The sequence below is a fragment of the Nerophis lumbriciformis genome, linkage group LG32, assembly GCF_033978685.3.
Source record: "Nerophis lumbriciformis linkage group LG32, RoL_Nlum_v2.1, whole genome shotgun sequence".
NCBI classification, from domain to species: Eukaryota; Metazoa; Chordata; class Actinopteri; order Syngnathiformes; family Syngnathidae; genus Nerophis; species Nerophis lumbriciformis.
In genome coordinates this window covers 10,363,033-10,390,620 of record NC_084579.2, presented here as the reverse complement: position 1 = coordinate 10,390,620, position 27,588 = coordinate 10,363,033, and the positions used below count along the sequence as shown (strand labels likewise).

General features: G+C 40.2%; 1 protein-coding gene across 5 annotated transcripts in view; it reads right to left on the bottom strand.

The window, feature by feature from the left end:
* Positions 1–27,588, bottom strand: part of bmpr1bb (bone morphogenetic protein receptor, type IBb) — a 127,887-nt gene that overhangs the window by 59,837 nt on the left and 40,462 nt on the right. For all 5 annotated transcript variants that reach the window (XM_061926995.2, XM_061926992.2, XM_061926991.2 and 2 more), the window contains one exon: positions 2,147–2,241. The gene's annotated coding sequence lies outside the window, so the exon portion shown is untranslated. The remainder of the gene's footprint in view (positions 1–2,146; positions 2,242–27,588) is intronic.

The following is a 27,588-nucleotide window of genomic DNA, read 5'->3' as shown; positions in this document are numbered from 1 at the left end:
TGACCAAAACAGCTCATGAGGGTTACCCACATATGCGGTCCTCTCCAAGGTTTCTCATAGTCATTCACATCGACGTCCCACTGGGGTGAGTTTTTCCTTGCCCTTATGTGGGATTTGTACCGAGGATGTCGTTGTGGCTTGTGCAGCCCTTTGAGACACTTGTGATTTAGGGCTATATAAATAAACATTGATTGATTGATTGATTGTGTTTTTGTTGTGTTAAGGTGCAGATGTTCTCCCGAAATGTGTTTGTCATTCTTGTTTGGTTTTGGTTCAAAGTGTGGCGCATTATTAGTAAGAGTGTTAAAGTTGTTTTATATGGCCACCGTCAGTGTAACCTGTGTGGCTGTTGACCAAGTATGCCTTGCTGTCGCTTGCGTGTGCAAGTAGAAGAAGCATACAACAACATTTTTGGGCTGGTACGTTGTTAATACAGATTGTAGAGGGCGCTAAATGCTGTACTAGTGATGGGTTGATGAGGCGTCATGAAGCGTTTCGACACATTGCAAAACTGTATTGATACTGTGTCGATACTGTGTCACTAAATACTGACATCTGCTGGACATTAAAAATCCCTACAGGCAACCGACTCAACTGAAATTGATTTTATGACCTAGTACAGTGGTTCTCAACCTTTTTTCAGTGATGTACCCCCTGTGAATTTTTTTTTTAATTCAAGTACCCCCTAATCAGAGTAAAGCATTTCTGGTTGAAAAAAAGAGATTAAGTAAAATACAGCACTATGTCATCAGTTTCTGATTTATTAAATTGTATAACAGTGCAAAATATTGCTCATTTGTAGTAGTCTTTCTTGATTTATTTTGAAAAAAAGATAGGTTTTTATTTATATTTATAAAGGACTTTTGAATTGTTGCTATTTTTAGAATATTTAAAAAAAATCTCACTTACCCCTTGGCATACCTTCAAGTACCCCCAGGGGTACGCGTACCCCCATTTGAGAACCACTGACCTAGTATATACAATAATATAAACCAAGTCATTGTATTTCATTTAGGATTATTTCATAACTTCATTTAAATAAAAATATATTTTTTATCTTTTTTAGATACAGTCAATAAATAATGTGAACATGTATCATAACATGGAAATGAAAAACGTGTTGTGAATGAGGATGCTTGTGGACTGGGAAATTTTTTTTTTTTTTTTTTCCACATTTTTATTTTTAAAAAAAAACAGTTTTTCCAACGTATTCAATTTTAGACGCTTTCTCTTCTTAGTTATTATTTCTCCGGCTGTAGAAAAGACCCGCTCACAGGGCACAGAGGAGGCGTCAGTGCGACACAGTTCGCGTATCGGTCACGTGACCAAAACAACTCATGATCGGTCACGTGACTTTCTAAAAGCGGTACGCGCACCGACACAGGGTTTTGCTCTATGAGCTCGACGCATGCGCCGGTGTTGCCGGACCCATCACTATGCTGTACCATCATGGCACGCCCTTATTATTATTATTAGGGTGAAAATCGTAGAATATTAATCCCGGGAGTTTTCTGCGAGAGGCACCGAAATCTGGAAATCTCCCGGGAAAATCGGGAGGGTCGGTAAGTATGCAGCTGAGCCGCATCAGAGTGATCAAAGAGCCGCATGCGGCTCCGGAGCCGCGGGTTGCCGACCCCTGCCTTAGACGCATCCTCGCTCATCCCTGCAGACTGAAAACTGTCCGAGAGTTGGTGGGCAGCCGAGGGTGGAGTCGACTCTCTTGGTTGCTTTGTTGGGTCTGCTCCTGTCTCTGGCCATGCCCAGCAGACGATGGCGTGGAACACCGCAGAGGCCACCACAGTGTACAGTATATGTTTTATTGTTTTTTTACTTTTTTATTTTTAACGGAAAATAACATCCTCTATCCGATTATCGCCTGCTTCTAATTGGCTAACTATCCTCGTAGTGGTTTAGGCAGCCTGACGACAATTCCACCGCAAAAATGAGTTGTTTAATATAAAAGGTAGTTGAGCATCAAAGTGGTTATAATGCTGCACGTCGCCAGCCAACAGGACTAACTAACTAAGCCAGTGGAGACAGTGGTCGCTGCAGGTGACAGGACTACGACTCACAACGACCTCTAATGCGTCTCCATTTCTTGGACAAACATTTTCTTATGAAAGGGAGACCTGGCACTAATACTTACACTGTTACGGCAAACGCGCCGTGACGATGAGCCTCGTTTTTCGTTTCAGCAACAAGACCTTTCATCGCCTGGCACTGTGAGAAAGTCACGCCAACCTGCAGAGACAAACGAGGCCAGATGATGATGATGATGATGAAGATGGCGGCGACGGTGACGATGGCGATGTTACAGCTAGGTCGCGGCTACGGAATGCGTGTCAACAAGCCTCTGTGAAATCTGCGGGATTTTCAGCGACTCAGAGTTAAAAGTGATGTCATAGGGAGAAGCCGATTACCGTGGCAACGCAGCTGTCTCTCCCCCAGAACGGTCCGATGGGGGTAAAGGAGTGAAGATGAGTAGAGATGTCCGATAATATGGGACTGCCGTTATTATCGGCCGATAAATGCTTTAAAATGTAATATCGGAAATTATCGGTATCGGTTTCAAAATTATCGGTATCGGTTTCAAAAAGTAAAATGTATGACTTTTTAAAACGTCGCTGTGTACACGGACGTAGGGAGAAGTACAGAGCGCCAATAAACCTTAAAGACACTGCCTTTGCGTGCCACTGCCTTTGCCGGCCCAGACACATAATATCTACGGCTTTTCACACACACACACTTGGTCAACAGCCATACAGGTCACACTGAGGGTGGCCGTATAAACAACTTTAACACTGTTACAAATACGCGCCACACTGTGAACCCACACCAAATAAGAATGACAAACACATTTCGGGAGAACATCCGCACCGTAACACAACATAAACACAACAGAACAAATACCCAGAAGCCCTTGCAGCACTAACTCTTCCGGGACGCTACAATATACACCTCCCACTACCCCCTACCCGAAACCCCGCCCCCCCCAACCCCGCCCACCTCAACCTCCTCATGCTCTCTCAGGGAGAGCATGTCCCAAATTCCAAGCTGCTGTTTTGAGGCATGTTAAAAAAAATAATGCACTTTGTGACTTCAATAATAAATATGACTTTTTTTCCATAACTGGAGTTGATTTATTTTGGAAAACCTTGTTACATTGTTTAATGCATCCAGCGGGGCATCACAACAAAATTAGGCATAATATTGTGTTAATTCCACGACTGTATATATTGGTATCGGTTGATATCGGAATCGGTAATTAAGAGTTGGAAAATATCGGAATATCGGCAAAAAAGCTATTATCGGACATCTCTAGTTTACAGTGTTCAATGTTTAGCTTGTTTACAGAGATAATATCTTTGGTTAATTACCTCTAACATGGAGATCAGGTTTTGAGGAATGTTGGTTTAGTGCAGACATTTTGTGTTAATTTTCCTTACTTTAAAAAAAAAAAAATCAATGAAATGCCTTTCAGAATGCATCATGTCGCTTTTTTATTCATTTAATTATTTTCAAATTATTATTATCATTTAATAAAATATGAGTTATCACATTTTCTTTTTTCTGTGACTGTAACACGGTGGTGCAGTTGTTAGCACTTGTGCCTCAGAGTGATAAGTTTCTGAGTTCGATTGTTGGGCGAGGGGTCTTTCTGTGTGGAGTTTGCATGTTGTCCCCTTGTGAGTCTGCTCTCAGTGCTGCTGGAGTGATCGCCAAGTGCCGAAGTGCAAAGAGCCGGCTGATGTCACGCGCAACCCAAGTACCAGAACATGTTGGTTTTTTCCAATTAATCGGTGTCCGGTAAGACTGTCGAGATTTGGTCGCTGCCAAAAAAGTACCGGATTGAGGACCCATCAATAATAAAATAGAATAGAATAGAAAGTAATTTATTGATCCCTGGGGGATCACTCACAATAAACACTTTGGTATTTTATACATGTGAATAATATAAATACAGTCTATTATACAGCATTATTCACATGTGAATATAAATACAGTCTATTATACAGCATTATTCAGATGTGAATAATATAAATACAGTCTATTATACAGCATTATTCACATGTGAATAATATAAATACAGTCTATTATACAGCATAAATACGGTCTATTATACAGCATTATTCAGATGTGAATAATATAAATACAGTCTATTATACAGCATTATTCACATGTGAATAATATAAATACAGTCTATTATACAGCATAAATACGGTCTATTATACAGCATTATTCAGATGTGAATAATATAAATACAGTCTATTATACAGCATTATTCACATGTGAATAATATAAATACAGTCTATTATACAGCAATATTCACATGTGAATAATATAAATAGTCTATTATACAGCATTATTCACATGTGAATAACATAAATACAGTCTATTATACAGCATTATTCACATGTGAATAACATAAATACAGTCTATTATACAGCATTATTCACATGTGAATAATATAAATACAGTCTATTATACAGCATTATTCACATGTGAATATAAATACAGTGTTATACAGCATTATTCAGATGTGAATAATATAAATACAGTCTATTATACAGCATTATTCACATGTGAATAATATAAATACAGTCTATTATACAGCATAAATACGGTCTATTATACAGCATTATTCAGATGTGAATAATATAAATACAGTCTATTATACAGCAATATTCACATGTGAATAGTATAAATACAGTCTATTATACAGCATTATTCACATGTGAATAACATAAATACAGTCTATTATACAGCATTATTCACATGTAAATAATATAAATACAGTCTATTATACAGCATTATTCACATGTGAATATAAATACAGTCTGTTATACAGCATTATTCACATGTGAATAATATAAATACAGTCTGTTATACAGCATTATTCACATGTGAATAATATAAATACAGTCTGTTGTACAGCATGATTCACATGTGAATAACATAAATACAGTCTGTTATACAGCATTATTCACATGTGAATAATATAAATACAGTCTATTATACAGCATTATTCACATGTGAATAATATAAATACAGTCTGTTATACAGCATTATTCACATGTGAATAACATAAATACAGTCTATTATACAGGATTATTCACATGTGAATAATATAAATACAGTCTATTATACAGCATTATTTACATGTGAATAATATAAATACAGTCTATTATACAGCATTATTCACATGTGAATAATATAAATACAGTCTATTATACAGCATTATTCACATGTGAATAATATAAATACAGTCTATTATACAGCATTATTCACATGTGAATAATATAAATACAGTCTATTATACAGCATTATTAACATGTGAATAATATAAATACAGTCTATTATACAGCATTATTCACATGTGAATAAAATAAATAGTCTTTTATACAGCATTATTCACATGTGAATAACATAAATACAGTCTATTATACAGCATTATTCACATGTGAATAATATAAATACAGTCTATTATACAGCGTTATTAACATGTGAATAATATAAATACAGTCTGTTATACAGCATTATTCACATGTGAATAAAATAGTCTATTATACAGAATTATTCACATGTGAATAACATAAATACAGTCTATTTTACATGTAAGTACAGTCAAAAAGGAACATATGCATTATACAGTCTGATGGATGTCCAATAATTCCATTATACCCAATATACATCATTTTATGCTTTTTACGTCTTTAGCGGTTAACTCGTCTTTTGCAACGTTTCATTATGCTGTATATATTCATCATAAAAGAATAGCAATGCCGTTAAAATGTCACTTTGAGCACGTAATAATGCCGTTATTACTTATTGCAAACATTCATTTTGAGCTGAAGGAAAACTGCTAAGAAAAAGGCAAACTTTGCCCAGCGAAGGAGCGTTTAATGAAGCGATTGTTCCCCCCCCGAAGGTCAGGGCCAGCTAACGGCGCTAATTAACAACTTTCTCTGGCGGTCAGACAAAAGCGGACAGTGGGGGTCGAGGCGCACGGACCACAAACTGGATGTGACCCTCACACCTGCCTGGTCGCATTAGACCCGGGTGCGTCCAACACACACACACACACACACACACACACACACTTAGTCTATCTTAACATCTATGGTACATGTCTGGCACACACATGAAAACGGTTGAGGGCATTAAGTACAGCCAGGGGGCGCTATATATAGTAAATGGGTTATAATTGTAAAGCGCTTTTCTACCTTCAAGGTACTCAAAGCGCTTTGACACTATTTCCACATTCACCCATTCATTCTGCCATGCAAGGCCCTAACCACGACTCATCAGGAGCAAGGGTGAAGTGTCTTGCTCAAGGACACAACGGACGTGACTAGGTTGGTAGAAGGTGGGGATCGAACCAGGAACCCTCAGGTTGCTGGCACGGCCACTCTCCCAACCGCGCCACGCTGGCCCCATATCATGTGTGTGTGCTTGGGGTTCAAGAGTCTTCACCTGTTTTTGACAGGTGATACAGGACTAACTAAGAGGGCACCCTGGGCGGTCTAAAGATGGAAATGTAACATTTCTACATAGTGTATGTTCACTAACAACTATATCATAACAAACTGCAGTGTGGAGCAAACAGGAGGTAGATAAGATGTTAATCCTCTCACTTCCTGTCAGTTACAGCAGGAAGACAGGCTGTAATTATTGGGAAAATTGCCGCATATTTACCATATCACACACACACGGTCTTTAACGAGCATTAATTGTGTGTGTGTGTGTGTGTGTGTGTGTGTGTGTGTGTGTGTGTGTGTGTGTGTGTGTGTGTGTGTGTGTGTGTGCGTGTGTCCACTGAGCTCACGTTTATAGAAGTTGGGTGGGGGGGGGAGGGGGAGGGGTAGGAGCAGCTGAGAATATGTGCTTTGTCTCTGTGACTGTCAAGAACAATATGTGGAAAGCAATGAGTGGATGGATGAGGGGATGGATGGATGAGTGGATGGATGGAAGTATTGAGTAGGTGGATGGGTAAGCGGGTGAGCGGATGGATGCAGTCTGTGGGTGGGTGGGTGGGTGGGTGAGTGGATGGATGGAGTGAGTGGGTGAGTGGATTGATGGATATATGTGGAGATAGATGGATGGATGGATGGATGGATGAAATGAGTGGTTAAGTGGGTGAGTGTGTTGATGGGAGTGAGTGGTTGAGTGGATTGATGGATATACAGTATGTGGAAAGCAATGTATGGATGGAGTGAGTGGTTAAGTGGGTGAGTGGATGGATGGAGTGAGTGGGTGGATGGGTAAGTGGATGGATGGAGTGAGTGAGTGGGTGGGTAGATGGGTGAGTGGATGGATGGAGTGAGTGGATTGATTGGTATATGTGGAAAGCAATGGATGGATGGATGGATGATAGAGTGAGTGGTTAAGTGGGTGAGTGGATGGATGGGTAAGTGGGTGAGTGGATGGGTGAGTGGATGGATGGAGTGAGTGGGTAGGTGGGTAAATGGGTTAGTGGATGGATGGAGTGAGTGGGTGGGTGGATTGATGGTATATGTGGAAAGCAATGGATGGAACGATGGAGTGAGTGAGTGGGTGGGTAGATGGGTGAGTGGATGGATGGAGTGAGTGGATTGATTGGTATATCTGGAAAGCAATGGATGGATGGATGATAGAGTGAGTGGTTAAGTGGGTGAGTGGATGGATGGGTAAGTGGGTGAGTGGATGGATGGATGGAGTGAGTGGGTGGGTGTGTAAATGGGTTAGTGGATGGATGGAGTGAGTGGGTGAGTGGATTGATGGTATATGTGGAAAGCAATGGATGGAACGATGGAGTGAGTGAGTGGGTGGGTAGATGGGTGAGTGGATGGATGGAGTGAGTGGGTGGATGGGTAAGTGGGTGAGTGGATGGATGGAGTGAGTGAGTGGGTGGGTAGATGGGTGAGTGGATGGATGGAGTGAGTGGATTGATTGGTATATGTGGAAAGCAATGGATGGATGGATGGATGATAGAGTGAGTGGTTAAGTGGGTGAGTGGATGGATGGGTAAGTGGGTGAGTGGATGGGTGAGTGGATGGATGGAGTGAGTGGGTGGGTGGGTAAATGGGGTAGTGGATGGATGGAGTGAGTGGGTGGGTGGATTGATGGTATATGTGGAAAGCAATGGATGGAACGATGGAGTGAGTGAGTGGGTGGGTAGATGGGTGAGTGGATGGATGGAGTGAGTGGATTGATTGGTATATCTGGAAAGCAATGGATGGATGGATGATAGAGTGAGTGGTTAAGTGGATGGATGGGTAAGTGGGTGAGTGGATGGGTGAGTGGATGGATGGAGTGAGTGGGTGGGTGTGTAAATGGGTTAGTGGATGGATGGAGTGAGTGGGTGAGTGGATTGATGGTATATGTGGAAAGCAATGGATGGAACGATGGAGTGAGTGAGTGGGTGGGTAGATGGGTGAGTGGATGGATGGAGTGAGTGGATTGATTGGTATATGTGGAAAGCAATGGATGGATGGATGATAGAGTGAGTGATTAAGTGGGTGAGTGGATGGATGGGTAAGTGGGTGAGTGGGTGGGTGAGTGGATGGATGGAGTGAGTGGGTGGTTGTGTGTAAATGGGTTAGTGGATGGATGGAGTGAGTGGGTGAGTGGATTGATGGTATATGTGGAAAGCAATGGATGGAACGATGGAGTGAGTTTGTGGGTGGTTAAGTGGGTGAGTGGATGGATGGATGGAGTGAGTGGTTAAGTGGGTGAGTGGATGGATGGAGTTTGTGGGTGGATGGGTAAGTGGGTGAGAGGATGGATGCAGTGAGTGAGTGAGTGGATTGATGGATACATGTGGAAAGTAATGTATGTATGGATGGATAGAGTGAGTGGTTAAGTGGGTGAGTGGATGGATGAGTAAGTGGGCGAGTAGGTGAATGGATATATGTGGAAAGCAATGGATGGATGAGTGGGTGAGGGGGTGAGTGTGTGAGTGGATGGATGGATGGATATATGTGAAAAGCAATATATGGATGGATGGATATAGTATGCAATGAATGAAAGGATGTGGAGTGCAGTGGTGGGATTGATGAACAGGTGGATTAATGAAGGGATGGATGATGGATGGATATGACAAGCAATGGTGGAATAAATATATGGACAATGATGGATGAATATATGTGTTATGTATGGGTGGGATGATTTATGTATGTATGTATGTATGTATGTACTGTATGTGGAAAGAAATGGGTGGGTGTATGGACAGATATATATGGAAGGCAATGGGTGGATGGATGGATGATTGAATGATGGATAGACATGTGTGGAAAGCAATGGATGGATGTATGTATGTAAGTATGTGGAAAATAATGGGTGGGATGGTGGATATATGATGGCTAGGTAATGGATGGATGGATAGACATGTGTGGAAAGCAATGGATGTATGTATGTATGTATGTATGTGGAAAATAATGGGTGGGATGGTGGATATATGATGGCTAGGTAATGGATGGGTGGATACATGTGTGGAAAGCAATGGATGGATGAATGTATGTATGTGGAAAATAATGGGTGGGATGATAGATATATGATGGCTAGGTAATGGATGGATGGATAGATGTGTGGAAAGCAATGGGTGGGATGGATGGATGGATAGAGATGTGAAAAGCAACAGGTGGGATGATGGATGGATGGATGGATGTACAGTATGTGGTACATGGGTGGGATGATGGATGTTTGGATGTATGTGGACAGATTGATTGACTGATGGATTTATGAGTGACTGATGATTGGTTGATTGACTGATGCTTGACTTATGATTGACTTATGAGTGACTGATGATTGGTTGATTGACTGATGCTTGACTTATGATTGACTTATGAGTGACTGATGATTGGTTGATTTACTGATGATGGATTTATGAGTGACTGATGATTGGTTGATTGACTGATGATTGACTGATGATTGGTTGATTGACTGATGATTGACTGATGATGGATTTATGAGTGACTGATGATTAGTTGATTGACTGATGATGGATTTATGAGTGACTGATGATTGGTTGATTGACTGATGATGGATTTATGAGTGACTGATGATTAGTTGATTGACTTATGATTGACTTATGAGTGACTGATGATTGGTTGATTGACTGATGATTGACTGATGATGGATTTATGAGTGACTGATGATTGGTTGATTGACTGATGATGGATTTATGAGTGACTAATGATTAGTTGATTGACTTATGATTGACTTATGAGTGACTGATGATTGGTTGATTGACGGATGATGGATTTAGGAGTGACTGATGATTGGTTGATTGACTGATGATTGACTGATGACGGATTTATGAGTGACTGATGATTGGTTGATTGACTGATGATGGATTTATGAGTGACTAATGATTAGTTGATTGACTTATGATTGACTTATGAGTGACTGATGATTGGTTGATTGACTGATGATGGATTTATGAGTGACTGATGATGGGTTGATTGACTGATGATTGACTGATGATTGACTTATGAGTGACTGATGATTGGTTGATTGACTGATGATGGATTTATGAGTGACTGATGATTGGTTGATTGACTGATGATTGACTGATGGATTGATGATTGACTTATGATTGGTTGATGATTGGTTGATGATTGACTGATTAGTTGATGATTGACATATGATTGACTGTTGACTGATGATTGAGGAGTGCTTTACTAGATACTAGAGATAAGTTTGTGCACAAACTCGCGCTCAAATCTGCAACATAATACTTCAATGAGTCCCACGCAAAACTCTTTGAACTGCAATCTTTTTGCACTGGTAAGGAAAAAGTATCAATGGTGTTTTAAAAAATATGTAAAAATCCTTCAATTCTCCACTAAAAAGCAGCAAAGCAGTTTTCCATTTAGAAGACTGTTGCTGTGCGCTTCAGCCTTCATACTTCATCACCATTTAGGCTTCACACAACATTTTGTTAGCACACTGGATCCTTTTTTTTTGAGACGTGCCCTCCCTGTCTCGGGCTAGGGCACTGCACGCCTGAGTGGATGCAGCCCAACCCCGATGATGATGATGATGATGATGATGGGGCCACATTATCCCCTCTCTGAGGACAACTTGACATACACTGGTGGGCTCTCAATGCTGCTAAGAAGCCCCCACGTGGAGTTTTATTGCTTCGACAATTCATATGGATTAATAGAAGGCGCCGGTTCACTGGGACTGTTGTTGGGAGTGGTGGAACAGGAGGAGGAGGAGGAGGACGAGGGCGTCTTCTGTGCATATTTTCCATGTGCTCCCCCCACCTACAGCCCCGCCTACCCAAGCTCTATAGCGCTGAAAGCTCCTTTGTATGTTTGTCTGCGCTGTGAACGCTACAAACAGCGACCGCATGCTTACTTGGCAACATTTGTTTATCAAAACATGCACTTGCACTGCAAAAACTGAAATCTAAGTAAGACTAAATATCTCAAATAAGGGTGATATTTGCTTATTTTCTGTCTGGTAAGATAATTCTTCTCACTAAGCAGATTTTATGTTAGAGTGTTTTACTTGTTTTAAGTGTTTTGGTCCTAAATGATCTCAGTAAGATATTACAGCTTGTTGCTGAGATGTTATGACCTATATTGAGTAAAACATGCTTGAAACTAGAATATCAAGTGTTGCAAAGCTGTGTCATCAACACTCACAAGTATAAAACTACTTTTTTTTTAAAAGTAATAATTTCTTACTTCAAGCATGAAAAACAAAAATCATGATGTATGCATATCATTATGTCAAGATAATGGCACGAGCATTTATTTAATTTAAGAATATTTTTCAACATATTGAGCAAAAAGGTCTCTTTTTTTTCTTTCTACCAAGAAAAATGCACTTATTAGTGAGAATATACTTATTTTAAGGTATTTTTGGGTTTTATTGAGGTTAGTTAATTTTACTTATTTTGGAAAGTCTTGACAAGCCGAATTGTCTTGTTCTATTGGCAGATAATTTTGCTTAGTTCAAATAAAATACCCCTCTTTTTTGTATATTTTTGTCGGGACGTGGGAACAACACAACGGCTTTGAAAACGTGTGACTCCCACACTGCAAAAAGTCAGTGTTCAAAAACAAGAAAAAAATATACAAAAATTAGGGGTATTTTATTTGAACTAAGCAAAATTATTAAGAAAATTTGGCTTGTCAAGACTTTCCAAAACAAGTAAACTTAACTAACCTAAATGAACCCAAAAATACCTTAAAATAAGTATATTCTCACTAATAAGTGCATTTTTCTTGGTAGAATTTTTTTTTGGACCTTTTTGCTCAATATGTTGAAAAATATTCTTAAATGAAGTAAATGCTAGTGCATTTACTTCATGATAATGATATGCGTTCGGCATTACATTTCTTGAAACCAGCAAACTTATACTAAAAACTGATGTATTGTTCTTAATGGTAAGGCAACCGCTTGTTACTCTCGGGGTCTCCTAGCCCAGGGGTCGGCAACCTTTACCAGTCAAAGAGCCATTTTGACCAGTTTCACAATTCAAAGAAATCAATGGGAGCCACAAAATTCTTTTGAAATTTAAATTGAAATGACACTGTACACAAAGTTTTTTATTTTGCTTTATGCTATGTATAAACCAAGTGTTTCGAGTTTGGTATGAATGGCGCTTAACAGCGTCATAATTGTCAATCTCCCAATTTTTCCAGCACACTACGTAATTCAGGGAAACTATTCTCTCGAACGTACCGTGATGGGACATTATATAGCACCCACTACATCTAGCGTGCCGGCCCATCCACACGTGGTATGGGACTTCTGCCTGCTCACGTAAGTGACAGCAAGGCATAGTTGGTCAACAACCACACAGGTTACACTGACGGTGGCGGTATAAACTTTAACACTCTTACTAATAATGCGCCACACTGTGAACCCACACCAAACAAGAATGACAAACACATTTCGGGAGAACATCTTCACCGTAACACAACATAAACACAACAGAACAAATACCCAGAATCCCATGCAGCCCTGACTCTTCCGGGCTACCCCGCCCACATCAACCGACGCACGGGGGGGGATGTGTGGGGGAGCAGGGGGTTGGGGTGGGGGCGGGGTTTGGTGGTAGCAGGGGTGTATAATGTAGCCCGGAAGAGTCAGGGCTGCATGGGATTCTGGGTATTTGTTCTGTTGTGTTTATGTTGTGTTAAGGTGTATGCCTTGCTGTCACTCACGTGCGTAAGTAGAAAATGCATACAACAAAAGGCTGGGCTGGCACACTGTTTGTACAGATTGTAGAGGGTGCCGAATGCTGTACCATCATGGCATGCCCTTATTATTATTGTTAGGGTGAAAATCGAAAAAAATGAATCCCGGGAGTTTTCTGCGAGAGGCTCTGAAATCCGGAAATCTCCCGGGACAATTGGGAGGGTCGGCAAGTATGCAGCTGAGCCGCATCAGAGTGATCAAAGAGCCGCATGCGGCTCCGGAACCGCGGGTTGCCGACCCCTGTCCTAGCCGCTCAGGCAAATCATATTGTCTAAAAATGCATTTTTCCATCGATAACATGACATCATCGCGCCAAGTGCGTGCTCTTTCAGTCAATTAGTGCGCATATATACAGCCCGGCCCACGGACAAATTTTTTTAATTGTAATTTTGAAGAAAATATCTGAATGTGCATGAACTATTTCTGTTCAAAATTGTTTGAAATGTCACATGTTAAATGTTTAAATATTAACTGTCCGTTTACTGTACTGTGCCAACTGTACTACTATATGAGTACGTATTTTCTATTGTTTCATTGAAAATAAAACAGCAAAGTCCATTTGGCTGTCATTTGTTTTAATTATGAGACACAATTGTGTCAAAGTCATGATTTCTTTTTTTCATGCTTGAAATAAGAAATTATTACTTTAAAAAAGTAGTTTTATACTTGTGAGTGTTGATGAAACAGCTTTGCAACACTTGATATTCTAGTTTCAAGCATGTTTTACTCAATATAGGTCATCAAATCTCAGCAACAAGCTGTAATATCTCACTGAGATCATTTAGGACCAAAACCCTTAAAGGGGAACATAATCACAATTTCAGAAGGGTTAAAACCATTAAAAATCAGTTCCCAGTGGCTTATTATATTTTTCGAAGTTTTTTTCAAAATTTTACCCATCACGCAATATCCCTAAAAAAAGTTTCAAAGTGCCTGATTTTAACCATCGTTATATACACCCGTCCATTTTCCTGTGACGTCACATAGTGATGCCAATACAAACAAACATGGCGCATAGAACAGCAAGTTTATAGCGACATTAGCTCGGATTCAGACTCGGATTTCAGCGGCTTAAGCGATTCAACAGATTACGCATGTATTGAAACGGATGGTTGTAGTGTGGAGGCAGGTAGCGAAAACGAAATTGAAGAAGAAACTGAAGCTATTGAGCCATATCGGTTTGAACCGTATGCAAGCGAAACCGACGAAAACGACACGACAGCCAGCGACACGGGAGAAAGCGAGGACGAATTCGGCGATCGCCTTCTAACCAACGATTGGTATGTGTTTGTTTGGCATTAAAGGAAACTAACAACTATGAACTAGGTTTACAGCATATGAAATACATTTGGCAACAACATGCACTTTGAGAGTGCAGACAGCCCAATTTTCATCAATTAATATATTCTGTAGACATACCCTCATCCGCTCTCTTTTCCTGAAAGCTGATCTGTCCAGTTTTGGAGTTGATGTCAGCAGGCCAGGGAAGCTAGGGTCGATAGGGGGTTTAGCTCGCTCGTCTGCGGGAACAAACTGCCGCCATTGCTTGCCGTGCTACCGAGGTCCTTTGTCCCTGAATTGCTCACACACTCCGGCAGATTCAATGGGGGTCTGGCGGCAGATTTCTTTGACTTTATCGTTGGAAATGCATCTGCTTTGAGTGTCGCAGGATATCCACACATTCTTGCCATCTCTGTCGTAGCATAGCTTTCGTGGGTAAAGTGTGCGGAACAAACGTCCAATTTCTTGCCACTTTCGCATCTTTGGGCCACTGGTGCAACTTGAATCCGTCCCTGTTCGTGTTGTTACACCCTCCGACAACACACCGACGAGGCATGATGTCTCCAAGGTACGGAAAACAGTCGAAAAAATGGAAAATAACAGAGCTGATTTGACTCGGTGTTTGAGAAAATGGCGGATTGCTTCCCGATGTGACGCCACGTTGTGACGTCATCGCTCCGAGAGCGAATATTAGAAAGGCGTTTAATTCGCCAAAATTCACCCATTTAGAGTTCGGAAATCGGTTAAAAAAATATATGGTCTTTTTTCTGCAACATCAAGGTATATATTGACGCTTACATAGGTCTGGTGATAATGTTCCCCTTTAAAACAAATAAAACACTAACATAAAATCTGCTTAGTGAGAAGAATTATCTTATCAGACAGAAAATAAGCAAATATCACCCTTATTTCAGATATTTAATCTTACTTAGATTTCAGTTTTTGCAGTGCACAGCTGCTGAGGTCTTTAGAGTACCTCTGAGCTGAAGCACAACAAGCAGAGTGACCTTTTGCAGAAGTGGATGTTTTTTCCATCTGTTGCATGTAACAAGGCGTGGGATTGGGGGAAAAAGAAAAGGGAGGTAGAAAGTACAAGTGGCATACATGCGCCATAAAACACATTTAAATCCACGTCTTGTACTTTAAGGAGAAGAAGGAAACAGCAAAGGGATTTTTTTTTTATGCGAATAAAAGCCTAGCTGCGTTATTGGTAATAATTACCTGCCAGTGAGCATATGAAGCTATTTTAGGGTTTTATAGCAGACATAGTAAAACAGCTAGTTTAGGGTTTGCAGTGACATTAATTACAGTTCCATTCCATTGTAGGTTCAAGCATAACATTAAATACCTTAGTCTTTCTTCTTTTTTATTGTCGTACTGTAGAATTACCTTTCGCTACAGATCGTTTCCGTTCATAGAAAGATGAATGGACTGTACCATTTCTGATGGTAAATGTATCAGTCAATAGTAAATGAAGATGAACTCTGTCGATTCACTTCATCTTTGACATCAATAAGTAAGTATGTAAGTAAATTGTATTTATAAATCGCTTTTCACAGATAAAATCACAAAGCACTGTACAAAACATAGGTGAAGTAAAACCATACTTGCCAACCTTGAGACCTCCGATTTTGGGAGGTGAGGGGCGGGGGCGTGGTTGGGGGCGGGGCGTGGTTAAGAGGGGAAGAGTATATTTACAGCTAAGATTCACCAAGTCAAGTATTTCATATATATATATATATATATATATATATATATATATATATATATATACACATACATATACATATATATATATATATATATATATATATAAGAAATACTAAGTCAAGTATTTTATATATATATATATATATATATATATATATATACATATATATATATACATATATATATATATATATATATATATATATATATATATATATAAGAAATACTAAGTCAAGTATTTCATATATATCTATATAAACTACTTGAATTTCAGTGTTCATTTATTTACACATATACACACACATAACACTCATCTACTCATTGTTGAGTTAAGGCAGTGGTTCTCAAACTTTTTTTGTCATCCCCCACTTTGGACAAGGGGGAGTTTTCAAGCCCCACCTGCCCCCATCGCCCCAACAGAACGCTAATGCCAAGCTTAACATTTTCAAATTTATTGAACATCAAGTAACATCAAGTTGTATACATTCAAACTCAATAACATAACATAACATCAAGTTCAATAATAAATAAAATAACTGTGCAGCTGTGGTATAACTTGCATCAAGTTCAATAATAAATAAAATAACTAAGCATGACTGACACCAGGTCTATTGCAGCGGGGAGAATGAGCTGCTCAGCAATTGTGTGAGGTGTCATGTACTGTTTTGTCATGTCCGAGCCACCGTAGCATGTGTTCAGTGTGTGACGTCACGGGAGGGAGGGAGAGTTTGGACTCTCGAAGTTGTTAATAAACGGGAGCGATCCGAGGCATTGAGTTGAAACGTGTTGCCTGATTATTATTAAATTAAGACACCTAAATAAGCACATAGGTGAAACCGAGGACATAACATGTGTTTTTTTGCATTGTGCAATTCTGTATGCAACTCTATATGAAGCCATTTGAGCGTTACTGTTTACTGATGTAGCTTTTACCATGCGCTTCTCCTGTTGACGGTACTCTTGTCAGTTTTCTTTGAAAGAAATCAAGTGGCTTATTGACGTGATTGGGGTGTGTGGTCTCGAGGTGTCTCTTTAATTTGTTGGGTCTCATGCTGTCTGCTGCTAGCGCTTTTAGACACAGAACACACAGGGGTCTCTCCTCTGCCTCCACCACCACTGCCGTGAATCCAAGAGCAAGATACCCTTCATCATATTTTCTTTTCGGTTGGCTTTATGGTTGATTAGGCCCGTCGGATTTTTGTTTTTCTGCAGGCGCTGGCTCTGGCTCTGGCTCTGGCTCGACGACCTTTGAGGTGCCAGTCACAAATGTATCCATTTTGTGTAATTGTGGTCCACACATTAGCCTGCTACCCATCCGCGCGAAAGTTTGATCCGCTTAGCCCCGCCCCCATTAGTTACTGTTGCTATGTCTGTCAAACTTTCGCTCCTACCGAAAAATTAAAAGCCTACAGGAAAAATAAGTAATTTTTCATTTATTTATATAGCGGATTCCACAGACAGAATCACAAAGTGATTTACAGTGTGTATAGAAAATGAAAGCATAGTAAAAAAAAAAAAATCTAAGTATATAATTTTAAAAAAAATAATTAAAGTGAAATGTCCTCCCATTCCTCGCGCCCCACCTGTCATGTCTCTATTCCCCACCAGTGGGGCGCGCCCCACACTTTGAGAAACGCTGAGTTAAGGGTTGAATTGTCCATCCTTGTTCTATTTGTCACTATTTTTCTAACCATGCTGAACGCCCTCACTAATGATGCATTGCTGTGTGGCACGCAAAAAGTGCTTTCATCAAATGCACTAGATGGCAGTATTGTCCTGTTTAAGAGTGTCACAACATTGCTGTTTACGGCAGACGAACTGCTTTAGGGTAGACGAAATGCTGTTGTTGTGTGTTGTTACCGCGCTGGGAGGACGTTAATGAAACTGCCTAACAATAAACCCACATAAGAAACCAAGAACTCGCCCTCCATCATTCTACAGTTATAACGTGATTGGGCAGGTACGCTGTTTATATTGTGTGCCTGAATTTCAGGAGATTTTCGGGAGAAAATTTGTCCCGGGAGGTTTTCGGGAGAGGCGCTGAATTTCGGGAATCTCCCGGAAAATCCGGGAGGGTTGGCAAGTATGAGTAAAACAACAATTCAATTCAAAACAACAGGGGCAACATCATAAAAAGGATACTATGTGGATTAAAAATGATAGTTAAAAGGTGGATTAACTAAAAGCTTTACTAAAAAGAGAAGTTTTCAAATGTTTCTTAAAAGTGTCAACACAGTCAAGATCACGGACAGACTGGTCCAAGTTGTTCCAGAGTCTGGGAGCTATAGCCTGGAATGCCAGTTCTCCACGGGTTTTAAAACAAGTTTTTGGGATCTTTAGAAGACCCCGGCCTGAAGACCGGAGGCTGCACCCTAAAGAGTAGGAGCATAGCAAGTCAGTGATGTAGTGAGGGGCCCCACCATACAACGCACGGAATGTCAGTACTAAAATCTTAAAACTCGATGTGGAATTTAACTGGAAGCCAATGAAAACTGGATAAAACGGGGGTGATATGGGCTGTTCTGGGTGCACCGGTCAAAATTCTGACAGCCGCATTTTGTACAGTCTGAAGTCTCTTTAGCGTTGACTTGTTGAAAAGAGAATTGCAATAGTCAATGCGAGACGAAATGAACGCGTGAATGATCACTTCAAGATCCAATTTTGACAACAAATTTCTCCCTTTAGAAATATTTCTGAGATGATAAAAACAGTGTTTGGTCAGTTGACGACAGTGACCCTCCAAAGACATGGACTGATCAAACACAACCCTGAGGTTTCTGAGGATGCTTTTAACAGATGCACCCAGAGCACCGAGGGAGTTCTTGATCAGGGGGATCTTTTTATCGGGAGCAATTATCAGAGTTTCCGTTTTGTTTGAATTTATCTGGAGGAAATTTGAGGACAAGCAGTTTTGAATACAGGATACACACTCCAAGAACTCAGATAAAAAAATAGCACAGCTCCATGTGGCGCAGGACACGCAATGCTAACAATACTGAAAGCTAACAACATGGCTAATATAATACAATACAGCTGCATACGACTGTGAGGTTGACTAACTTTTGGCATGAAACACAGTAGCATGCTACCTCGCTACATGGTCTAAAAAGTAGCTAAGCAACCGGCAAGCTACTGCGAAATGTAGTTATCGTAAGCTACACATACCTTGTTACTGACATACCTGCCAACTTTTGAAATCAGAAAAACCTAGTAGCCAGGGTCCAGGGGTTGCAGGCCCCGGTAGGTCCAGGACAAAGTCCTGGTGGGGGGTTCAGGCTTCGCCCCCCCCGACGCAAAATGATTATTAGCATTCAGACAGGTTAAAATGTTGCTAAAACCATCACTTTTCTATCAGTCACAGTGACTTTTCAAAACAAAAATATTACAGCAAAAATCATTTGGGTTGATTGACATGTTTATTCTGTAAGCTAACTTCAATAGTTTGAAATTATTTTGACAGTTAATGCCAGTTATCCTGTCAACCTTTCACAAGACTTCAATTTGTTAATTGAAAGTATAAACAGTATAAACACTTTTTACAGTAAACAAATGGTAAAACAGTACTAAACAAAAAAAAATTGGTGTCATTATTAACTTTCTGTCCAAGCTTGTATAATCTACTGCCTTGTTCAATTGTAAAAAATATTCTGTGCCTAAAATTCACATTTCTATCACAATTTTCATACTGTAAAATTGGTAAGCTAACTTCATTAAAATTAATAGTCCTGTCAATAGCATGGAATTACAATTCAAATGTAGTTTTTTTGTAAGCCTTTCAAAAGAATTCAAAATATGAAAAATTAATGAAAATTAATTTAAGCCATCAGACACTTGAAAAGTGGCACATCACATCTCTAATGTAATCATTTTAACTTTTCAACAGAAATAGCACTGCAAAAACATTAAGGACATACTTCTGTATTTTGGTAGTTATGCTGTCAATATTTCACAAGATTTCTTCAACTTGGACTTGAAAGCATAAATAGTATAAACACTTTTAACAGTATAACAGTACTAAACAATTCCAATAAATAACATTGGTGTCATTACCTTTTTGTGGCTAAAATCCAAATGTATCCAAAGAATCTGTTTGGGCGACGAAAAACGTTGAAAGTTTTCCACTTGTATCGCTAGCAACGGCATTAGACTTGTGTTTTTTTGTCCCAACGTGGTCTTTTACATCGCTAATTCCTCCGTGTCCGATCGAAAAATCTTGTCTGCACAACGTGCAACTCGCGTAGTTTTCACACTTTTTGGAACGGATAATTATTCCCGGATAGGCTTTTGAATATTCTTCACGGAATGACTGCAGTTTTCTTTTCGGTTTAAGACTCGTTTGCGATTTTTCTCCGGCTGATTCCATGATCGTTCGCTCGTTTGGAAACAATGGCAACAGGTGCCTCGTGCTTGGCAGCGGTGCTATAAATAGCCTCGCGCATGGCATTCGGAATGGCTCGATAGGAAGTTACGGGAAGCAGTGTCAATTGTCATTGTTGTTACGCGATTTCGTGAATAAAACTTTAAAAAAAAAAAAATTTTTTAATTAATGAAAAACCGTATTTTTTATCACTGCAACCGTAACCCGGAATAGGTTGATGAAAACCGTACTAATTACGGGAAAACCGGAGCAGTTGGCAGGTATGTACTGACCATCGCTGCTGGTGAGTACTGTAATCTACAGTAGAACACACTCAAAGCTACTATATTAATTGAAATGAGTGTAAAAGTTGACTATATGGGTGTTATTTTATGTTTAGAAAGGCTCTAATGATATTAAAACAATGTATGTAGAAGATCATAAACCGTTTTTTTTTTCTCCAACTATGAAAATAATTGGTTTACTAAAAATTAATCCTACTTCAAAGAAATGTGTTTACCACGGTGAGGTCTGGAACAAATTAGCCTCGATAAACGTGAGATTTCTTGTAGTTTACTTCCTGGTTCATTAAAGGACGATGACGTAAGATGACAAGACTGTACAGTTTTGTCTTCAGGGGGGAGACAATGAGAATTATTTTAACAAAAGACACTTTTGGGGTCTGTGAGTTAGCAAGTATGCTACTGTGTTTCATGGGAAATGTTAGGAGAAGACAGATCTGTACCATTTTCACAATTCTAATACCTCTTACAACCGTGGAAAAATGTGGGATGGTTGTTAGATTAGATGTTTGTTTATTAGTGAGTTAGTAAGTTAGCAGGCTACCGTCAGGCGTAAGTCGTTAGAGGTCAATACTGAGGTCAGACCAGTTGACGAAAGTCCAATTTCGTCGTTAAATGTAATTCCGTCCGGTCTTCCTTCTTCCTTCTCCTCAAACGGCAGCAGATGAGCCCTGCAGTGTTTTTATCGCCAGTCCAGGGCGGCCGTGTGAGCGTTAAACCATCTGCTCTGGCAAGGACTTGATGGGAAACACAGGAGACCTCGCAGTCTTTGCAGGAAAAGGTTTGTTGTCTCTGCTTGTCTCATTTGTCAATCAGACCTCATTGGCTTCATTAGCAGGAACAGTTTCAGACAGCTAAGTTTGAGCCTCAGCAGACATGTGTCAGAGACTGAGGACGTTCAATCACAAGTCTGTATGTTCCACTCCAATACATCATGAACGGTAATAAAAACAATAACAAAGTAGTACTGTAGTATTCATTCATTTTGAATTTGAATTCTTTGAACTTCCATCCAACAAGTTCCCCACCTTCTCGTCTGAACCCAGCAAGTCCGTGGTCCCACCCAGAGCCTGGTTTTGCTCAAGGTTTCTTCCTGTTACCAGGCATGGCTCATGGGAAATTCACAGTAATCCTTCACTGGGTGAGGAACGTAAACTGTGACAAAAACTCAAAAAGTCCAGTTTGCAAGGTAAGACATCCATCCATCTAGGGCTGGGCGATATATCGATATACGCGATATATCGCGGGTTTGTCTCTGTGCGATATAGAAAACGACTATATCGTGATATTCGAGTATACGTTCTCACACAGTTGCTTTTAGCTGCTGGCATTACACTACAGGCTCTTCTCACTTTTTCTTGTCTTTCCTTCTCACAGACAGACAAGCGCACCTTCTACATACGTCACAAAAACTGTCACGACTTACGTCACATACGTATACGCCCTCGCGCAGCAAAGAGGTAGCAGCATGGGCAACGTTAGCTGTGATGCTAGCGCAGCCGTGCGAGTGGTAATACGAGAGAAAGAAGGTGCGAATCTGGTAACAAATGAAGGGGGTCCATCGGCTTCAAGTGGGAATATGTCGAACAGACAACCGTAAATTGTCAAGTGTGGGGCAAAAGCGTTGCTATAAAAAGTAGCATTACTGCTAATATGTAGCATCATTTGAAAAGTCACCTGCTAGAGAATGAAGAGTGCTTACTCCGCATGTCAACATCTCCGTTCGGTGCCACACCATCAAAATGCCGAGGCAAACATTTCCACATCAACACCGTATGAAAAAAATAGTGATTTTTTTTAGTTGTGATTTCCTTCTCTGCATGAAAGTTTTAAAGTAGCATATATTAATGCAGTAAGAAGAAAAATGTTTTAATGTAGACACTAGAGATGCGCGGTTTGCGGACACAACCGCGGAGTCAGCGGATTATCCGCGGGTCGGGCGGTTGAAATAAAAAAAAAATAGATTTTATCCGCGGGTCGGGTCGGGCGGTTGAAATAAAAAAAAAATCTGATTTTAAATAGATTCAGACGGGTGGCAGTTAAACCAATTCGGAAATATATATACATAGTTAAATGTTGTTACCCACATACGAAAAACGAGCAGGCACCTGCAGCATATGCCACAACAGAAGAAGAAAAAAAAAAGAGATGGCAACGCCGGCAGCAAACGTGGTACGCGACAAACTAAAAAAGGGAACACTAAAGACCAGGGGAAAAAAAGGCCAGAAAAGTTCAGCCTGGACTCGTTTTTATGAGGTTGTAAATCAGGATGATAGTAATGCTGGCTACGTGATTTGCAAGAGCTGCGACGCTGTTTATGTCTACGACAGTCACAAAACCGGAACATCTAACATGGTGCATCACATTTGTGCAAAACCCCGAACCTCCACAAACACCCTGAGCATGAGCAGTTTCGTCCGCCGTGATCCCAGAAGAGTGCCACAGGATGTTAAAACAAGATAGAATGCAGCTGCCTGCAGCAGCTTGAGTGGCGCGAGCGTGCTTGGAGGTGCGCTCAGCGCGGCTCCCAGATGATTGCGCACTAGTGTGCGTCTGGGCCGTGACAGCGTGGCACGCATTGAATGTCTCTGCTCCATTGGATCAGTCTCCTTTCTTTAACAGGCAAAAGCTTTATAACCTCACTAATGCCTTGCATCGTCTATATTAGATATATAACAACGGGCGGGTGCGGTTTTGATTAAATGTTAGTTCGGGTGGATGCGGATGGTTGACGACTTTTGTGATGCGGTTGCGGATGAAATAATTGCCTATCCGCGCATCTCTAGTAGACACATAGAATCATCATACTTTTGTGATTATATGCATCAAGTGTTCATTCAAGGCTAAGGCAAAATATCGAGATATATACCGTGTATCGTGATATGGCCTTAAAATATCGCGATATTAAAAAAAGGCCATATCGCCCAGTCCTACATCCATCCATCTTCTACCGCTTGTCCCGTTCTGGGTTGCGGGGGGTGCTGGAGCCTAAGGCGGGGTACACCCTGGACAAGTCGCCACCTCATCACAGGGCCAACACAGATAGACAGACAACATTCACAGTCACATTCACACACTAGGGACCATTTAGTGTAGACTTTTGGTACTAGTGTGCCTGAAAAAAAAAAAAAGGACCCAAACACAGATTTTTACAGCAAAATGTTTACATACAATTTACACCCCAGGGGGGTCAATGTGTATATTTTTTTCTCTCAATGTGGGCCCCGAGTCAAAATATTTGCCCAGCTCTGCTTTAATCAATAGGTCAACCAATCAATGAATCAGCCTGGCAAAGTATTCCGTGGTCACTATCTTGTATTTGCAGGTAGTATCAGAGGCGGGAAACCATACTTGATGCGTGTATGTAAAGGCACATAGCTGGGTTCTGTGTATAAAGGCACACATAATGTAACTAGAGATGTATGATAATATCGGGCTGCCGATATTATCAGCAGATAAATGCTTTAAAATGTAATATTACTCCCCAATCTTAAAATCGATTGAGGATGATCTGGCGCGTTGGAAAACACTGCCAATCTCACTTATGGGAAGGGTTTCTACCGTGAAAATGATGGTCTTGCCTAGGGTTAATTATCTATTTTCAATGATTCCAACCAAACCTTCTCAAATCTGGTTTAAGTCACTAGACTCACACATCAATCAGTTTCTTTGGAAGAGTAAACCAGCATGAATCAGCCTTAAAACTTCACAAAAACCCAAAGAACATGGGGGTCTAGAACTCCCAAACTTTTCCTATTACTTCCTTGGAAATAAACTACAATATATAATAAAATGGATCAATCCCACTTTATTAGATAGTTTATGGTTAGAGATTGAACAATCACTTAGCCAGGAGATCCCAATTTCTAACTTGCCCTTTATTAGCCAAATTCTCCGAAAACACAACTGCTTTAAAAGTATTAATATATGCACTACCTTAACAGCTTGGTGGGAGTTTTTGAAAATAACTGGGTCCCCGCTCACTCCATGCCAATTTACGCCTATTTGGAATAATCCTGATTTTCTTTTAAACAAGAAGCCATTGAACTTTCCAACATGGTATGATAAGGGAGTCGGATGCCTTGGGGATATCATCAATGCAAACAGCTTTATCTCTTTTAAAGGTTTAATAACACAATATGCAATCAATCCTAATAAATTTCTAGAATATATACAAATCAAATCTGTAATCAGCGCAAGATTCAACAAAACAACATGGGAAAGTAATCCTACGACCGTTAAATTCTTCAAAACATCTGCCCCTAAAGCTTTATCCAAATTATATGCTCTCTTATCAAAAATAGATAACACAATAAAATGTAATATCGGAAATTATCAGTATCAAAAAGTTTAATTTGTGACTTTTTAAAACGCCACTGTGCGGAGTGGTACACGGACGTAGGGAGAAGTACAGAGCGCCAATAAACCTTAAAGGCACTGCCTTTGCGTGCCGGCCCAGTCACATAATATAAAAGTTAAAGCTAAAGTACCAATGATTGTCACACACACACACTAGGTGTGGCGAAATTATTCTCTGCATTTGACCCATCACCCTTGATCACCCCCTGGGAGGTGAGGGGAGCAGTGAGCAGCAGCGGTGGCCGCGCCCGGGAATCATTTTTGGTGATTTAACCCCCAATTCCAACCCTTGATGGCGAGTGTCAAGCAGGGAGGTAATGGGTCCCATTTTTATAGTCTTTGGTATGACTCGGCCAGGGTTTGAACTCACGACCTACCGATCTCAGGGCGGACACTCTAACCACTAGGCCAGTGGTTCTCAACCTTTTTTCAGCGATATAATTCAAGTACCCCCTAATCAGAGCAAAGCATTTTTGGTTGAAAAAAAGAGATAAAGGAGTAAAATACAGCACCATGTCATCAGTTTCTGATTTATTAAATTTTATTAAATATAAAATATTGCTCATTTGTAGTGGTCTTTCTGGAACTATTTGGAAAAAAAGATGTAAAAATAATTAAAAACTTGTTGAAAAATAAACAAGCGATTCAATAATAAATAAAGATTTCTACACATAGAAAGTAATCATCAACTTAAAGTGCCCTCTTTGGGGATTGTAATAGAGATCCATCTGGATTCATGAACATAATTCTAAACATTTCTTCACAAAAAAGAAATCTTTAACATCAATATTTATGGAACATGTCCACAAAAAATCTCGCTGAATATTGCATTGTAATGAATGGAATAGCCTACTTGATTTGATGTTCAGTTTATGAACTTACATTCATATTTTGTTGAAGTATTATTCAATAAATATATTTATAAAGGATTTTTTGAATTGTTGCTATTTTTAGAATATTTAAAAAAAAATCTCACGTACCCCTTGGCATACCTTCAAGTACCCCCAAGGGTACGCGTACCCCCATTTGAGAACCACTGCACTAGGACATTGAGTAGGAATATATCTACGGCTTTTGACACACACAAGTGAATGCATCACATACTTGGTCAACAGCCATACAGGTCACACTGAGGGTGGCCGTATAAACAACTTTAACACTGTTACAAATATGCGCCACACTGTGAACCCACACCAAACAAGAATGACAAACACATTTCGGGAGAACATCCGCACCGTAACACAACATAAACACAACAGAACAAATACCCAGAACCCCTTGCAGCACTAACTCTTCCGGGACGCTACAATATACACCCCCCCGCTACCCCACCCCCAACCTCTTCATGCTCTCTCAGGGAGAGCATGTCCCAAATTCCAAGCTGCTGTTTTGAGGCATGTACTAAAACATTTTTGATAGATTTTTGAGCGCCGTGTGTAATGTTCTATATTTTCAATAGAACATATACAATGTTGGTGTTGTTTACTTGAGTCATATTGCAGTCTGCACGTATCTCTTATGTGTGACTGCCATCATATTGCAGTCTACACGTATATATTATGTGTGACTGCCATCTACTGGTCACACTTATCCTTACACCATATACCAAATAAAATAGCTTCCAGGTCAGTAAGCAAAACCAGAATTATCCCGTACTAGAGATGTCCGATAGTATCGGACTGCCGATATTATCGGCCGATAAATGCTTTCAAATGTGATATCGGAAATTATCGGTATCGGTTTCAAAAAGTAAAATGTATGACTTTTTAAAACGCCGCTGTACGGAGCGGTACACGGACGTAGGGAGAAGTACAGAGCACCAATAAACCTTAAAAGTGCCGGCCCAGTCACATAATATCTACGGCTTTTCACACACACAAGTGAATGCACCACATACTTGGTCAACAGCCATACAAGTCACACTGAGGGTGGCCGTATAAACAACTTTAACACGGTTACAAATATGCGCCACACTGTGAACCCACACCAAACAAGAATGACAAACACATTTCGGGAGAACATCCGCACCGTAACACAACATAAACACAACAGAACAAATACCCAGAACCCCTTGCAGCACTAACTCTTCCGGGACACTACAATATACACCCCCCGCTTCCCCGCCCCCAACCTCTTCATGCTCTCTCAGGGAGAGCATGTCCCAAATTCCAAGCTGCTGTTTTGAGGCATGTACTAAAACATTTTTGATAGATTTTTGAGCGCCGTGTGTAATGTTCTATATTTTCAATAGAACATATACGATGTTGGTGTTGTTTACTTGAGTCATATTGCAGTCTGCACGTATCTCTTATGTGTGACTGCCATCATATTGCAGTCTACACGTATATCTTATGTGTGACTGCCATCTACTGGTCACAC